A 13,654-nucleotide genomic window follows, 5' to 3' on the forward strand; every position below is an offset into this window, starting at 1 on the left:
GGTGACTCCGAGACCAGGACTGCGCGTCACTCTGTTGAAAAGCAGAGGTGCTGGCAGGAGGTGACAGAGGGTGACAGCTGCAGTGGAAACAGGGGGTGGCAGTTACCCGTGCTATGGTGACAGTGGCCAGGAGGGAGCAGTGACACGGGGACAAGGACCACCTCCCTCTGCAATGTACATAACAGCCAGATGTTGCACAGCTGCTCCAGTTGCTCACCACCCGTGCAGTCCCCCCATGTTCCCTGTCCCACTGCAGCCTCCTGCCCGTATAGAATGGCCATGCAGCGTCCCTGTGCTGTGACATCACAGTTGATGCCAGAGTGAGCAGTGATGTCAGAGCTGAGCTCAGGCTTCCTCGCCTCCATGGTCCCCAACCAAGTCCCCGGGACACGAGGAAAACCACACCATGGGGACCCCCAGTCTCAGGAGCTCCAGGACCATTTCCATTTCACATGACCGGCAGGTCAGCATCGCCAAACCCACGGCAAAGCTCCTGAGCACCCACCCTCCCGGCTCCGGACCTTGCTCCCCTGTTTCAGCAAACACACCCCTCCTGCCAGGTGTGCTGTAGGAACACGAAGCACCTCGAATTGTCACATTGACCCCCAGTCTTTGGGTCCCACTGTGGGTTTGCTGCCAGTGCAACCCATGCACAGGGTCAGCCCTAGAATCACAAAATTACAGATGGGTTTGGGCTGAAGGACCTTCCCAGCTCCCCCAGTGCCCCTGCCATGAGCAGGGACATCGTCACCAGCTCAGGTTGCTCAGAGCCCGTCCAGCCTGGCCTGGGATGTCTCCAGGGATGGTTCATCCACCACCTCTCTGCCCAACCTGGGCCAGGCTCTCACCACCCTCAGGGCAACAATTTCTTCCTCATGTCCAGCCTGAATCTCCCTCCTTTAGTTTAAAACCATCACCCCTTGTCCTGTCACAACGGGCCCTGCTCAAAAGTCTGTCCCATCTTTCTCATTGGCCCCTTTTAAGTCCTGAAAGGCTGCACTAAGGTCTCCCCGGAGCTTCTGTTCACCAGCTGAACACCCCAGCTCTCTCACCTGTCCCCAGCAGAGCTGTTCCAGCCTCGGGTCATTCCTGGGGCTCCTCTGGCCCCTCTCCAGCAGCTCCATGTGTGTCCTGTGCTGAGGACCCAGAGCTGGACCAGCACTGCAGGGGGGTCTCACAGAGCGGGGCAGAGGGGCAGGATCCCCCAAACCTGCTGCCCAGGGGACTGGGGATGCAGCCCAGGACACGGGTGGTTTCTGGACTGCAAGTGCACATGGCCAGGTCACGGCCAATCTCTCCCCCCCCAGCACCACAAGTCCTTCTCCGCAGGGCTGCTCTCAGTCCCTCCATCCATTTTTAACCCCAGGATTGCCCCCGTGCAGATGTTCCCAGGTAAGGGTTACTCAACCTATGCCAATTTCGATACGCTTTGCACCATTCTTGTGGATGCCGTTAAATTTAATTCCATGTGCACAGAGCAAACAGCCTACAGTTCCATTACCACAACAAATCTCTCCCTCGCCCAGCTGAGAATGTTGATGTTTGTTTCAAAACAAAGACAAAAGGAGGTAAATTTGTCTTAGCACCCCATGCTTTATTTCTTGTTTATGTGATGCTCGGAAAAAATTCTCACAGTCCCAGGGTGGTGCTGAATTTCTGCACCTGCAAAATTCAAAGCTGACTTTCATGGAGCCAATACAAAAATCCAGGTGCATATCAGAACAGCTTAATTTGTTTAGCCTTTTCCTCATAGCTTTCAGGTTATTTGATGTCGACATTCATTTTTGAAACTACAAAAGTTTCTCTTTTAATCAAAAACCTCCTGATCCAGTTGCAGAGTGCTTATTTCATGTCAGCTAATCACACCACATGGTAACTCCCCGCAGGACACGGTACGGTTTCTGTTTCCAGACAGCATGCAGGGAGAAGCGCAATTCCAGAGCCCCAGCACTCGTTTGCAGCAACAAAGAGCTCCCCTGCAATTATTTATTTGGATGGAATGCATTGGCATGCAGGCCTGTGCCTGTGCACTGATGCCAGGTGCTCTTTTCCCCAAGATTTGTCCCTCCACGGGGCACCAGTCCCTCTGCTTGGTGACTCCACAGCCCTCTCATCCAGCTCACTGAGAAGCGATGGGAAAAATAGTGCTAAATTCAGCGATGGTGGTTCTGATCACTATTTTTGCTCTTTGGTGAGTCTCTTTCCCATTTGTAGCCCAGATTTATTTCTGATGCCTGTATCAATGTGTGCCTGGGTAGTGCCTCTCCTCTAATGACTCAGGAGATAAAGAAATCTGGGACAAAAATCAGAAGGATGGACTCCTAATCACGCTAACACTTCCTTCCCCACTAAGGATGGTCATAATTCTTCCTGGAATTTGATTTCTGGAGCTTGTGAGGATTGGAGACTGTCCCAGGAAGCACATGCAGCATTTACAGCGTGTTTAGATGCTGCTGTTCCTCCTCAGACATCGTTCATACCAATGGGGGCAATTTGCCAGACCCAGGGCTGGTGCCTGCAATATCTGCAGAGTTTCTGGCATCACCCAGAGTCCACAAACAGCATCAACCATGGTGGCTACGGGTGTCATCTGCGTGGACTCTGACACAGTCCCCCATGACATCCTTCTCTTTAAACTGGAGAGATATGGATTTGATGGGTGGACTGTTTGGTGGATGAGGAAATGGTTGGATAACAACATCCAGAGGGTAGTGGTCAATGGCTCAAGGTCTGGATGGACACCGGTGACAAGTGGTGTCCCTCAGGGGTGCGTCCCCTTCGTCACCAGCAGGCCCGGTGTGATGTAAACTGACCCATGATCCAAAAATAAACAAAACCAAAACCAATTCTGCTGGTGACACTGGTCTCACAGCCACGTATTGATCTGCTGGGTTCTCCTGTGTATTGCCTCATCACTCCCTGCAACTGGAAGGGTAGAGGAGAACACTCCTTGTGCCCCTGATCCCTTAACCGTATTTTCTGTCACCACGCAGAAATGGCTCCAAACATGCTGCTAAAATACTTCCACTTTGTTTGGTGAATGACACTCTGCAAGCCCAAAACGCTCCTGGTTACCCAGCTCATTACTCACCAGAACTTCTTCTGTTTGCCTCCCTAACTCCTTTTCCTCTGGACACAAAAAACACAACGTGGTAATTTGAGTAGGATTTAAACACTGCCAGAGTGTAACGACAGCATTCTACGTCCCTTTATACACAGTTCACATATACATATACCCCTATACTAGAAGATACAGGAAATTTTATTTTTAATGTTTCCCAGTTCGCAGGGTCAGAGTCCTTCCACAACAGGATTTGGTGAGGAGCACGTTGAGGCCCCCCAGGTCAGATTGACACAACTTGGGGCACAGAATCATGGAATGTCCTGAGCTGGAAGGACCCACAGGATCAGAGTCCAACTGCTGTCCCTGCACAGGACACCCCACAGGTCACCCCATGTGTCTGAGGACGGTGTCCAGTCTCTTCTTGAACACTGTCAGGTTGGGGCTGCGACCACCTCCCATGTAGACCTGGAGGCTGAAACAGTCATGCAGGTGGCTTCTTGGTCCTGCACCACTCTGGAATCCAAATATTTCACTGAGAAAACAACTTTGTACCAAATAACTTCCATCCTCCACATGGGCACACATCTATATGGGTGTAGTCACTGTTGGAAAACCTGCTGTTGCTCTCATGAGCTCCTCGCAGCAGTTAATTATTCTCATTATTCAGAATAAGGCTTCTATTTCTAATCAGAATATGTCTGGCTTCATTTTCCGTTCATTCAAATTCATCCTTCTCAAGGGCACTACAATGATCCTCAGCATCAGATGTTTCCTCCCGAGACCTCCACCCTGCAATGAAGATGCCTCTACAGCTCTTTAAAAATTAATGTTTTGCACCCTTTATAGATCAAGTATTTTCTCCAGCCCTTGTATAATATGTCAGTTCTGTCTCCCTGCCCTCCAGACCTTTTTGCTATCATTTAGAATGCTGACCACAAACCAGAGGGCAGGATTGCAGCACCGCTCTCACTGAGCAACCCACCCCCTCACTGCACCCATGTTAACCTGCTCCTCATTAGCAACTGATTTTAGGGCTCAAACAGACCATGGATTAGTATGAGTTCCAAACAAGTCAGCCAGGCCAAAAGCCACCAGCTTATCCTGCACTAAGCCCAGCAATGGGTATTTTTCAGAGATTGCAGCCAACTGGGGAACAGTCCAGGCCAACCAGAGCAGTGACAGATGTTCCTCAGCTGCCTCCCACGAGGAGAACCAGGAGATCAACCACCTTAAGTGTATGTATAGAAACACACACAGCCTGGGGAAAAAAAAACAGGAGGAACTGGAGCTCTGTGCACAGTCAGAAAGTTATGATATTATAGGAATAACTGGAACAGGGTGGGATGACTCATATGACTGTAGGATCACGATGGATGGTGATAACCTGCTTCATAAGGACAGGCAGGGAAGAAGAGGAGGAGTCATCACACTCTATGTTCAGCAGAACCTGGAATGTATAGAAGACGACTGTGGCAATTGTGGAAGCTGTATTGAATGTCTCTGGGTTAAGATCCAAGGGGTCATCTCCAAGTGTGTTCTCACAGTAGACATCTGCTACCAACCTCCAAACCAAGACGATAAAGGCTGACGAAGCGATGTTTGAGTCACTTGGGCAAGTTTTGGGGCAACACAAGCTGGTTCTGATGGGTGACTTCAGCTACCCAGACGTGCTGGAAGAACAACATAGCAGCTCACTTTATCCATCAAGTTCTTGGAACATAGTGGACGGCTTCTTCACAAAAGTTAGATGTGCCAACCAGGAACTGCTGGGCTTGCTGCTCACAAATCAAGAAAACCTGCTTGGTAATACCTCGGTTAGTGATACCGCGGCTGCGGTGATCACAGCGTTGTGGGGTTTGGGATCCTGCTGAGCACGCTGAAGGTTTGTACTAAGACAAAGCCACGCTTTGCTGGACCAGAATTCTGGATCACCCCTCTCTGCACCGACCTGCTGTTCTGGGAGCGTTGGCTGCTGCACATTTCTGCCTTCAGCCAGGGCAGCGCAGCTTCAACACACCAGGCCACTGACCACCAGCGAGGTTCTTCTCCTGTATTTGATAGCCAACTTCAACACACCGTGCCACTGACCACCAGCGAGGTTCTTCTCCTGTATTTAATAGCAAACTTCAACACACCGTGCCACTGACCGCCAGTGAGGTTCTTCTCCTGCACTTGATAGCCAACTTCAACACACCATGCCACTGACCACCAGTGAGGTTCTTCTCCTGTATTTGATAGCCAACTTCGACACACCGTGCCACTGACCACCAGCGTGGTTGTTCTCCTGTATTTAATGGCCAGCAGGTTCACTCCTGCAGGTTTTTAGATGAAATGTTTCCTTCCACACCAACCTGCATTAAACACCACACACACCATAATGAAGATGCTGGAGGGAGTGGAGCATCTCCCGTGTGAGGAAAGGCTGAGGGAGCTGGGGCTCTGGAGCTGGACAAGGGGAGACTGAGGGGGGACTCATTCCTGGGGATCAATATGGAAAGGGGGAGTGTCAGGAGGATGGAGCCAGGCTCTTCTGGTGACAACCAGTGACAGTACAAGGGGCAATGGGTGCAAACTGGAACACAGGAGATGCCACTTAAATATGAGAAGCAACTTGTTGGGGGTGAGGGTGGCAGAGCCTGGAACAGGCTGCCCAGGGGGGTTGTGGAGTCTCCTTCTGTGCAGACATTGCAACCCGCCTGGACACCTTCCTGTGTAACCTCAGCTGGGTGTTCCTGCTCCATGGGGGATTGCACTGGATGAGCTTTCCAGAGCCCTTCCAGCCCTGACATTCTGGGATTCTGTGATAACCAACCTGCGGGGACACGTATGGGAAGAAGCAGCACAAATGCAAACATCAAAACTTCTGGCTCTCAAAGCATTGATGTTTGCAACCACTTAGGCATGCGGAGCTGCTCCACACTGCAGCTCTGGAGCAGCCTGGATTTTGGGCATGGGCAAAAACGGAATGTGTCTGCCCCTGCCTCTGTGCCAGCCCCAGAGCTCTCCCTGATGATGACAGCATGCAGGACAGTGTGGAATTCCCAAGGACAGCAACTATATACACAGAATCATAGAAGCATTTTGGTTGGAAGAGACCCTTAAGATTGAGTCCAACCATAACCTGGATCTAGCACTAAACCATGTCCCTAAGAGCCTCGTCCATGCGTCTTTTTAACCCCTCCAGGGATGGTGACTCCACCGCTGCCCTGGGCAGTCTGTTCCAATGCCCCACAGCCCTTTGAGGAAGAAATGTTTCCTCATATCCAGTCTCACCCTTGGAGATCCAGAGTCCCCTGGGTCAGGGATGCTTGTCAGGACACAGGGGATGGGAGCAAGGGCAGTACAATTGCCAGCCGACATGACAGCCTGTTCCTTGCACTTTCTACAAGGCTTCCAGTGCCCAAAAGAAAGGACAGAACAAATTTCCATGTAAGAGGTCTTCAGTACACATGCTCACAGTCTGCTGATGCTGCCAGAAGACCTAACCCATAACAACTGCTCACAGTCGCAGAGCCGTGGAGGAATCCGGGCTGGACAGGACCTTGCCAGTCTCTGGTCCAACCTCCTGCACACAGCAGGGTCAGCTTTAACTAGGTGAGACTCAAAAATCCCCAAGGATGGGAACTGCACAAGCTCTTTGAGCAGCCTGTTCCAGTTTATGTACTGGGGCTGTAAATGAGTTGGACTGTGCAACCACGGACCAGCCATCCCACAAGTGGTGGATGCGCTCAGGATGGCACCAGTGCATCCTCTTCTGAGCCTGAACACGGAGAGGCTTTTCCCCCTGCTCTGCCCATCTGATCCTGGCTTAATCGTGCTCTCACCTAACAGTTGAGTGCACAGAGCTGTACAAGCGCCGGCGGGATTAAGCCAGGACAGGCTCAGACGCAGTTTAACCAGGCAGTACCCAAAGTCAGGTGCACGTTGCTGCACCTTGGCAGTGACACGGGCGTCCTGCCTGCCACAGCAGGCAATCTTAATTTCAACTCTTCCACTGATACACCACCTTCCTAAAAGCCCAGGAACTCACTCACTCAGCACAAGCACTTCACCAGTTTGCTGCCCCGGCCTCTAACGAGGGTTTTCTGCCCTCAGGCAGCGATGTGCAGGTTCTGGGAATCTGCTCTTGCATCAAGGGATGGGTTTTTTTATAGACCCTGGGGGACCCACACCCAGGAGACAGCTCACTTTCTTTCCATTCATCCTCACCCTATCTCAATATGTAAGTCCTGATGTGAAGGAACATAAAATTAACACTCTTTCTTTTTTTTTCCCATTTCTGCTGATTATTTTCACCCTCTTACATGCTCACTGAGAGGTGTGATACCGAGCAGATGTTTTAGGCCCCTCTATTGAACTTACGCATAGGAAATTCTCCAGACGGTGCTCATGATCCAAAGATGTCCATGACTCAAAACACAGGCTTCTGCTCCTCTTGATTCACCAGACAAGGAGAAGCATATTTAATGACAGAAATGCTAAAACAGGTAAAGGAAATTCACCCTTTCATATCCCACCACTGTGCTTCTTAGTGTCAAGCTAGCACCCCACATCTCACCTGAGGTCACCAGATGGCTTCCAATCTGCTCAGCAGACACTCAAATGAGTTTGTCTTGGCCTCCAGCAGTTCCTAGGAGCAAAGGCTTGTTTTTCATGGCCTCTAACACCAAAACGGACTGTTCTCATCACGCAGCTTCGCCCGCTTCGTAACAGCACACAGCACCTGTGAGATGCTTTGCTTTCATTTCCATTGAAAGGCAACTGAAACAACTCTCAGCCACCATGGTACCTGAGCAAAGATAGATCAAAGTGCTGGTTTCTCCTGATTTTTCCCCATTCATCTTATCCCTGTCATTATTGCAGCAGCGGGAGCGGTGTTTCACAGGGACTGGGCACCACTGGCATGTGTCAGTGTAAATTTTTGGGGTTGTCATATTCAGGGACAGGAGCTGGACTTGATGACGCTTGTGGGTCGCTCACAACTCAGGACATTCGATGGCTCTGTCGTTCTGTGTGCTGGGAGAAGGAGCGGGACCTCTCCTGGAACCAGCACAGCTCCAGCCTCCCCTGGTCCCTCCTCATTCCACCCAGAGCATCATGTGCTGAGGGACCTCCCAGCACACCCTACATTTCAAAAACATGGACTTTGGACTGGGTGAAATATTTGAGGAGCCGAGTGGAACATGGACCGGCACTGCCCAGCATCACCTCTGCACAGCTACAGGGACACACCAGGACCCTCACATTGGCCCAGCGTCACCCAAAGTGTCCCCACCCAAACGCTCCTTCCCTCGGACGCCTGAGCTCCTCTGGAGCCCCCTCCTCTGGTACAGCCTTCCCCCCTCCTCCTTAGCGCCATGACTTTGCACTCACCTCTATTAAATTAGCTGTCTCTGCATCATCCAAAAACCTGATTAGCAATGATTTTATACTTGCTTCTACACAACTGATAACAATCATACATAGCACCAAACCCAGCATTCGATCAATCCCTGCTGAATGTCCCCAGAAATATAAGGAAAGCCAGCTCTCAGTGGGGAGCTATCACTGAAATAAGGCTTTGCAGATAGCCAAACTCCATTACTTGTTATATATTTCTTTATTTATTTGTTATAATGAGGTATATATCACAATGTTGTGAAAATAAAAAAATCCCCACAGTTGCCTTCAGGTAACCGTATCACCCAAATGTGAAAGTCATCAGAAAATGAAACTACATGATTCTACAGAAGCTGAATACCAAAAATAAGTACTGAGCGCCATTAATTATATTCTTGCCCTTTTTACACTTTATTGATCAAGTCTCATATTCACTTTTCCATTATTTTATTTGGAGCTAATGTCAAACTAACAAGTTTCAGATTTCTCCAGTAATCCCATTTCTCCTTTTTAATATTAGCACATGTCAAAAAATATTTCTTTTTTTCCTTTATTTTCAGTGGCTTTGCTAAGCCTGGGGTTACTTGAGGAAGACATGCAGGCCTGGTGGTTCCTCCACCGGCTCTTCTGGACCCCTTGGGCCCACGTTATCCAGACCCGCTGATTTCCACTGGCCTGAGTCCAGTTCCTAAAGGCAGTTAGAAATGTGAACAGAAATACAGGCAAAATCTGAATTGAAATGTGCACCACAATATAAACGGGTTTGAGATGCGCTGGAGACTTTGGGGTTGCTGGAGGTGCCTGTAAACTTCAGGAATATTCAGTCATCAGGAATGCACCAGAAATGCTGCCACAGGTGAGTGTCCCGAGGACAGGGACAGTTTCCATCCCCACCCTGCAGCACTGTCGGGCTCTGGGAAGTCACCTCTGCCCTCCCCTCCATTCACACACCCAAAACAGGTCCCTTTTTCTTGAAAACAAGGCAGAGAGGATGCATCCCATCGTAAAACTGCCCATTCATTGGGGTGTGACATTGGGAACGAGGACACAGACCCGTGGTCCATCTGCATGGTCAGCAGCTCAGTCCCAAAGCCTCCAAGACCAGCCCACACTATGGATCAGCCCAGCATGAGACACCGCTCATGTCACCAGGTGCCACCAGGCTGGCTGGTGGCTTTGTCCACACTCAAGGTCCAAACCCAGCAGCAGACACATGCAGGGGGAGATACCTCCTGGCTCCCAGAAGGCATGTGGGCACTTCTCTGAGCTAGAGCTGACACCCAATTCTAGAGCTAGCCCATTCTGGGTGCGGAAGGGGGCCTAGAAATTCAAGTCAAGAGGTATAGAGAGGAAAAGGATGGTTCTTGTATTTGCTAGCACCACCACACAGGCTTCGAAACCACTACCTCAGCTTTCACCAACAGAAGTGTCATGTCACTGCCCATGTCTGTATTTCTGTAGTGAGCCATGCCATCTTCCTCATCCTTGGGCAACAGGCTCATCATACCTCCCTTTTTCAGTAGATGTGGTCCTACTCCAGCAAACATGCTAATGCCCAGTTTACCAGTGTTACTAGTGAAGAGTAGGAATATTTGCAAAACTCTCTGAGATACCTGACAGAGCAGTACTGATGACAGCTAAAGTCACATTTTTATTGCCGCAGCTGATGTTACATCAAGATTTGCTCCCAGTTTCCTTCCCAGCTGGCTGCCCCAAGACAGATCTCTCTGGAAATTGTAGGGGAGGTGGTTTGGGGAGCTGGAGTTCCCCGTCCTGCTGGACTTGGCTCAGTTACACCCCATGTGGGACCAGGGCCACGTCCCGGGGCAAACGTGCTGTACTTTAGTTGCATCTGACATTAGCGATCGGGGTTTTCCTCATGCTCGGCAGCCAGGCTGGCTCTGCGCATCCCCTGGGAGCCCAGAGACAGGGATGCTGAGACAGGACCTGGATGGCTCCTGTTACCACGGGCTCCCCGTCTTCCCCGAAGTGCCCAGTTCAGCCGACGACGTGAGATTTTTCCGCTCTTGCCCGCAGCAGAGTTGAGGGCACAGCCCTAAGCAGCAAGAGTGAAGCAAACCCAAAGCCTGCAGCCTTCCCTGAGCCCACAGGCAGGGAGGGACACCGGGACCCGATCACCTGTGGTCCTGGTGAGCTATGTCCGTGCTGTGGGCTGCTCCAGACGATGGCCGCTGTGGTGCAAACAGCCAGCGCCGGGCAGCCGTGCCGAGCAGGGCAGAGGAGCAGGGCTGCCACCATTGCTGTGTCTCGCAGCCATCTGAGAGGCATTGAGAGGGGACCCAACCTGACCTGAGTGCCTTCAGGGAGCATCGCCGGCCCAGCCACACCTGCTCCCATCCCACGGAGACGATGCCCAGCTCAAACACACACATTTGTACACTATACGTACTCCTTTAATGTTTTCTGTCTCATAAGCTCCTAAATAGCACCTAAAGAATTCAGAAGCTGTATTTTCACTTGCAAAGGTCTTGACTGTACAAAAACCCAACAGGACAATGCAAGGGATCCCAAGAACATGGGACTAGTGGTGGTCCCTGGTGTCTGGCTCCCACTGGCCCAATGAGCCATTTCCCATCAGTACATCTGGGAACCCGTCCAGCCTCTCTGGATGTTGACATCTATTGACTACACTGATTTTGAAAACAATCCCATCTGGCCTGTGTTTGCCAGGTTCCCACTGCTTTTCATTCATCTCCCTCTCTTCAGAGCTTTGTTTCACCCCTCTCACCAGCAGACCAGCCCAGTTGCCTGTTCCTGCCTGCCTGGTTGTGCCCTGTTGCCCAAGCCACGTGCTCTCGGATCTGCCTTGTTCTCACCCCATAGACGATGGGGTGAGCATGGGCGGCACCACAATGTAGAGATTGGCCAGGGAGACGAGAACATGCCGAGGAACATGCTGGCCAAACCGGTGTGCCAGGAAGAAGAAAGCCAGTGTGTAAAACATGGTGATGGTGCGGCGGTGGGAGCTGCAGGTGTGCAGAGCCTTGGGGATGGCAGCTTCCAGAGGCACCTGAAGATCAGCACATGGGAGATGGCAATGGAGATGCCATCCAAGCCAGCTGAAAGGAAGCCAGCAGCAACCCCGTACCAGATGTTGACGGAGATGTCGGCGCAGGCCAGGCGGGCCATGCTGATGTGCTCACAGTAGGTGTGGGGCATGTGCCCACAGAATGGCAGCCACATGAGGAGGAAGATGATGGGGAACGTGATGCAGAAACTCCTGATTAAAGCCGCCACTCCAACCTTCCCCAGGATGGAGCGTGTCAGGACAGCCATGTATCACAGAGGGTTGCAAATGGCCATGTACCAAAGGACATTGCCATTAAAACGGCTGACTCTGCCACTAAAATGAAATAGATGGAGAACATCTGTGCCAGGCAGGCACTGAAGGACATTTGGGTGGACACTGGGTGGACAGTGAGGGTTTTGGGCACAGCGGCAGTGGACAGCAGCAGGTCGCACGCTGCCAGCATGCACAGGAAGATGCACACGGGCTCCTGGAGGCTGCGCTGCTTACAATGGTGACCAGCAGGACCAAGCTCCCGAGAAGGGCAGCAGAGTACATCGTGCAGACAGGGATGGAGATCCAGGTGTGAAACTTCTCCATCCCATATATCCCCACCAAGATGACGAATGTGGGATGGAATCTCGACTCATTGGGTGTCAACATGGCTTGATGCAACACGTCACATTGTGTCTTGCTTGTAGGAGCTGTGTAATGGTAGGAAGAAATGCCTTAAGGACAGCTGAACCATACCTGAGATACAAAGGGGAGCTGAACTCATGATTAGCATTGCTCATGGCACAGACACTTTAAATTCTGAACTATATTTTACCTGTAAGTGTTAAATATTCTGCAGTTTGCTCCATCAGGGTTCTCCACTATTCAAGTCCCTTCATCTCAGGTAGGTACTGTCACTTATGCTGTCTGAGTCTTTGAAACAAGGACAGTCTCCTGCCTGCAGCTGCTGGGAACCAGAGCAAAACGTACAGGAGATTCACTCTTGAAACGGCGATTACACAAATGCTCCTCTGGGTGACATGTGTGGATGCGACCACCATTTATGCTGCAACTGATAAATCTCCAGGGTTAGAAATATATCAAGGACCATTCTCTTGGTCTCCCATGACTACCACAAAGAAGGCACGTGCACTGCTCCTGCGCCGGGATACCCAGCTTCAGTGACTCGGAGCTGTTGGAAAGCCGCCTATGAAAACGGACACAAGGAGCCTGGTCCAGTCCTGTCCTTCTCAGGACTTTGCCTGCCCACACCAACCCCTACAACAGGTCTGTCTCTGTAACGGTGTGTGAGCGCGTTCTGCCAAGAGCAAGGCGAGTGACAGGCAGGGGAGAGCCCCACCGATCCCAAAAGCTCTGCTTTGTAAGAGCCCCAGAAGCAGCGTCCGATTGCCCAGCTATCTGGAGAAATTCTCTTGTCACATATGCAAAGAGACAAAATCAAAAGCTGCCAGCAACAGGGCATTATCAAAATGTGCAGGGTCTAAAGGGGGGTCTACAGTGCCATGAGGAGTAACCAGCTGTGTGCCAGGAGGTGCCGCCTTACGCGTTATGACACTGGAGAATGAACCAGCTCTGAGCTGCCGCTGGGCTGCCAGGTGCTATTGAGCCAGTACAAAATAAACAATGAAACCCCCTGAACACCCCAGTTCTGGCAACAACTGTTTCAGAGAATATAGCAAATATACAGGCAAACTTCTGTCCTAGCTCCCACCCAGTGCACTTAATGTATTAGAAGAACACAAGTTCGTTCTCGCTCTAAGTGAAACCCCTTCACATGCACTACATCTGGAAGAAGCAGGAGGAGGATGCTGCTTCCATCCCCTGGAGAAGCACACTGCCCGGTGCTCTCCCTGCCACGCTCACACGGGGATTTTGGATGATGCAGCCAGAACCGCTGCCGGGAAGTGTTTATGTGTCCCTGGCAGTGGAATCACACAACAGCTCCCTGTCTTCCTATCTCCCTAATCCATCCGCACCCCATCAAACCCAGCTGAAACCACAGTGCCACGACCCAGCAAACTCACCCGCTCCTGTGCCAGCAATGGGATCCTGCTCATACAGAGCCTGAGCCTGGGTGTTTATACCATGTCCAGAGAGTGCCTGGGGCACCGCAGGACACTGACGTTGGGCTCATCCTCAGCACGGGTGGTGAAGAACACCAGGGACAT

At 51.2% G+C, this 13,654-nt stretch overlaps 1 pseudogene across 1 annotated transcript; it reads right to left on the bottom strand.

The window, feature by feature from the left end:
* Positions 1-11,276: 11,276 nt before the first annotated feature.
* On the bottom strand, positions 11,277-13,654 carry LOC309435460 (olfactory receptor 52B2-like; annotated as a pseudogene). The gene is made up of 2 exons: positions 13,571-13,654; positions 11,277-12,003 (listed from the first exon to the last, which is right to left on the bottom strand). The product of its transcript is annotated as an olfactory receptor 52B2-like (transcript).

Source organism: Streptopelia decaocto, assembly GCF_964273445.1.
Source record: "Streptopelia decaocto genome assembly, chromosome: 1".
NCBI lineage: Eukaryota > Metazoa > Chordata > Aves > Columbiformes > Columbidae > Streptopelia > Streptopelia decaocto.